The sequence below is a fragment of the Pinus tabuliformis genome, chromosome 8 (genome assembly GCF_031772625.1).
Source record: "Pinus tabuliformis cultivar Carrire ecotype Pingquan chromosome 8, CPIR1, whole genome shotgun sequence".
Taxonomy (NCBI): domain Eukaryota; kingdom Viridiplantae; phylum Streptophyta; class Pinopsida; order Pinales; family Pinaceae; genus Pinus; species Pinus tabuliformis.
Genome location: NC_142294.1, coordinates 908,307,425 through 908,312,158, shown reverse-complemented (window position 1 = coordinate 908,312,158; position 4,734 = coordinate 908,307,425). Strand labels below are relative to the sequence as shown.

Sequence of the window (4,734 nt, the reverse complement as noted above, 5' to 3'; positions counted from 1 at the left end):
ATGGCAGATTTACTGCAGTCAGCCGTGAAGGTGATTATTGCAGTATTCGGTGATGAAGGAGATCAGGGTCAATTAGTTTTTTGGATGCCCAGTTACAAGTATCTATTGTTGACCAGAAGATCTGATCAGGAGAATCAATCAAGGAGGCATCTACTTGATTGGTTACATTGGAAGACACATTACACATGATTGTACATATTGCATTAGTACGCAGGTGGCTGTCATCTTGATTTGAAACCCTCGAATCTTGATGGACTGCTGCCATTGAACAAGCTTTGTAAATACTTGTTTTAGTTAAGTCAGTCATGAGTCATTTCCTTTTGCATAGAGTCAAGTTTTTCAGTCATTTCAGTTCGCATTGAGTCAGTTTGAGTCAAGTTTCAGTCAATAAATTGAGTCATGTTGGTTTGTCGGAATAATGGACTCCATAGCCCAATGGACGAAGGCACTGTCTGCTCACCCAAAGATCTGCAGTTCTTGGCACCTCCAAGGAGCTGCCATCCCTATTGGAGCCAATGTTAGTGTCAGTCTTTACAGCCTTCCTCCAGTGATCAAACATGCTCTTACAAAGTGATTTTAATGCGTCAAGGTCAAATTTTTTCATTTCAGTGAGTCTTCAAGCAAAATTTGGTCACTAGGCATTGGGTCTAGGGTTTGATTTTACCCTTGTCAAAGTTGTCCAAATGTCGGTCCATGTCACAGTTCAGCTGAGTGTACCATCATTCAAAGAGTTGTCATTATCATGTCAAGTCCCACTGGGTCATTTTACACCTTGTTCATGCTTCAATTGCGCCTAGGTAAGGTCATTTCCCTCTCCTAGGGTTTTGAAGGAAATTTCTCTTGGACGGCCAAATCATCGGCAAAACTTGTATCCAAATGTTCATACACCTTCCTCTATCCTTAAAGTACCTTATCAAACACTTCCCATCACTGAGATCCCCCAAATTCCTCATTTTCGCACAAACCCTAGTTTCTTGCTACAACCTGGCAATTTTCTAGGTTGGACCTGTGTTTTGCCTTTTTGGACTCCTTCCCGTCACTCAATCTCTGATATTAAACTTTCCCCTACTTCGTAACATCCCTCCCTACTTCCCAAAATTTCCTCAATAATTTAGAAACTCCCTATCCCCTTCATTTCGCTTCATTTTGACAAATCCTTGTCCCACACATCGGGATAGGTTTCACTCAAATGAGATTTATGAGCAATAAAAGATGAATTTGGGAAAACAGAGAGATTTTTTTGTCCACAACATGCCAAGGAAGAAACACCTCCTTCACATTTTACACAGGTGTTATGGTTTTGGAGAAATCTCAAAAATATAGTTGCCTCGGGAGAATTAATGCACCTCTGAAGTGACCTTGGGAAAATCAAATTTTCTCCTAGCTCATTTGGCCAAATGACTTAATTGATGAGTCAAATGATAACTAGACACAAATAGACTTCCAATGAGCTATCATGAGCTCAATTTGGAGTTGAGGAAGGCATTCAAAAGTTGACTGTAATAGCACTTTGCCTTTAGGCAGCCTTGTTTGGCATATTTTGAGCAGTCTTGGGAGATTTGATTTTTGACAGGGAAAATGAACTCCAAATTGAAAAATGCCGGTTGGGTTGGAAAGTAGACTCAAATAAATTTCCAACAAGCTATCCTGTACCAAATTTGGACACCGGTAAGGCCTCCAAAAGTCACCTGGAAAAGAGCGCGACGCACAGAGGGAGCGCGGCGCACTGGGAGAGATTTTCTAGTGTAAATTTACACTGGCGCGACGCACATGGAAGGCGCGGCGCATATAGCTAGGAAAGCATGAAAATTATAAATTCACTCAAAAATCTCCTAAATTCACATTGATACAAGTTTCAGCAGGTGATGTTCAGGCAAATATTCCACCAAGGGGATGGAATTCATATGACTTGTTTTCATGGATTACCTCCGAAGAACAGTGTGTACAGAATGCTCAGATTGCTTCCCAAAAGCTGCTACAACATGGTTATGAGGAAAATAGAAGAAGGATCATCTCAAAATTCTCCAGGACCTGATATCTTAGATTAATGGGGAAGGCCAATCCAAGATCCCACAAGATGGCCATCTTCAAAAGGAGGCAAAGGGTTCAAAGAGGTTGCAGATAATGTGCATAAGATGGGTCTCAAGTTTGGAATTTATGTCAAGCGTGGAATTAGTACTCAAAGCAGTTAATGCTAATACTCCAATCATGGGATCCCAGGGTGTCCCTTATGAAGAAGGTGGGAAGATTTGGCATGCTAAAGACATTGGTCTAATCAATCAAACTTGCTACTGGATCCCTGCATGTTCATGAATGTTCAAACTAGCCTAGGAGCTGGGAGGGATTTCCTCAGATCATTATATACACAATATGTTGAATGGGGAGTTGATTTGATCTTAAAAGAGCTTGATCATCCTATGGTGTACTCTCTCTCACCTGGAAGTGATGCTACACCACAAATGGCCATGCAAATAAACTCTTTTGTCAATATGTATCGAATAACAAATGATGATTGGGATAACTGGAGCGATGTAGAGTTCCACTTCGATGTGTCAAGAGATTTTGATAAATCTAATTTGATAGGAGCAAATGGTTTAAGGGGGAAGTCTTGGCCAGATTTAGACATGCTTCCACCTAGATGGTTAACTGACCTTGGTGTAAAAGAAGGTCCACATCGCTTTAGCAACCTTAATTTGGATGAAAAAATAACTCAGTTGACTCTATGGGGGATGGAAAAGTCTACACTCATGAGGAGGAGACCCACAGTGATTCACCAATAGAGGTACATGCACCCAGGAGGCCTCATAGAGCTAGAAAAAGATCTGTGAAGACCAACAGGCTGCCCAAAGAAGCCTAAATGAAAGGACACCTATTCAGCAGGAGATAGAGGCTGATTGAGAGGTTTGGCTCGAGAGGATCCACATCCACTTAGAGAAGCTGTTGGCGAAAGAAAAAAAGGACAGGGACATGCTCAGGCACATGAAAAATCACTATTGGGCACGGAACAAGGTTTGCAAGGCACGAATAAGGAATTTGAAGGCAAACCTAAGGAAGGCATCAAAAGGGAAAAAGAGGCAAAAGAGAAATATCGGCTTCGAATCTTGGCTGAGGCTTCCTTGGCACATCATAGCACCCCATAGAGAACCTCCAGCTCAAATTTCAAGGAATTTGGGGAATTTTGGGTCGCATGGTAATTTTTTGGGCAAAAAATAGGGATTTTCTCCCTATGCGTTGCGCCACTGGCGCGACCCTAAAATTCTAGATCTCCAAATGAGGAATGGTTTGCATTTTTGGATTCAGCATGGAAAATCACGCATACTGGTGTTTTGGCAAGAAATTTTGACAGGATCTGGGTCTCTTAAAGGTCAAAAAACACCAAAAAATGGCCTCTCTGCCACGTTTTTGACACACAGAAAGCAGTCTTGGGAGAATGGACATTTGGAGGGGCAAATGAGCATCAAATTTGAAAATTCCAGTTGGGTTAGAAAGTAGACAGGACATGCTTTCTAGAAAGCCCACTTGGGTACATTTTGGACAGCTGTAAGTTCCCCAAAACATGCCCCAAATTAGTGCGACGCACAGAGGAAAAATTGCCAATTTGCTTCTGTTTCGCAAAATTTCGGTTCGCGACTTCTCCAAGTGGGCCCGCTCATCTAAACTTTGGTTTATTGGCACCAAAGGCGGCGTTTAAAGTGTTTTTTCTCCAGATTTGCTTCTATCCAAGTGGCGAAGGAAGGCAAACAGTCACCCAAGCCAAATGTCATATTTGTAGCGCTGCACTTGTAGCTGATGGTTGGCTTTCCATCTCCATTTTGCAATGATTCAAGTAACTCCCCAACCCTTGGGCGTTATATCTCTTCCTTAGACATTCTATATATTGTATGCAAGTTATTTGCAAAGGGTTGGCTGGCTTGTAACTTCTGGGAGACTGTGGGAAAGAAACTTTATTTCTGCACTGTGTATTTTTTGACAAATAATTAATGAAAGGCAACGACTCTGTTTCATGAGATTCTTGTGGTTGTGAGTGTAGAAAATGTGTTCTTATGTTCCATATGTATCTTTTTATGTTTCATAATTCATTTCACGTTTCATTTCAGTGAAATTTTCTAAGTGAGATTAGGTAGAATTCAATTTATATTGCTCTGCCTGTGGGAAAATTTCATGTGCAGTGTTACTCTTCTGTTGAAAAGGATTCATGCGACCATGCCCTTTTCACTCTCTACAGCAATCTTTACATTCCCCATCACCTTAAGCCGAAATTGCTACGCTTTCCGCCTACCTTGCCTCACGGAATAATTTGTGCCTTCATATTCGATTCTCTGTTCTTTGCTGAGCGCCAGTCCCATATGCATCCCAGAAGCTCGGTCATTCATAAAATTGTTTTCAAAATCCATTTTCACTTACTAGCCTAAGATAAATATTGCATTGTAAGTCATCTCAGACCATTTTGCTTATCCATCCACCAAGCATGACTCGGAGAGATCCCTCTCCTGCTCTGGTAGGGCTAGCTACCAGATTGAGCATGGTTTGTGGTTACCCTAATTTTTGCCTTCTTTCAGCCTAAGGCAGATTTAGGTGCTAACACACCCTAAGGACTTATTTCATAAATTTAACTCCCCTCTTAAGTAGTTAGTTATTGTGAATTAAAAAATAGTCAAGTAGAGCTGCTATAATTTTCTCCAACTCTCCAGTTAGTCCATGTGTACCTACCAGCTTTGGGCTAGACATTGACCA

At 41.4% G+C, this 4,734-nt stretch overlaps 1 pseudogene; it reads left to right on the top strand.

Moving 5' to 3' along the window:
* Positions 1-2,780, top strand: LOC149238480 (alpha-galactosidase 1-like; annotated as a pseudogene).
* Positions 2,781-4,734: the final 1,954 nt, after the last annotated feature.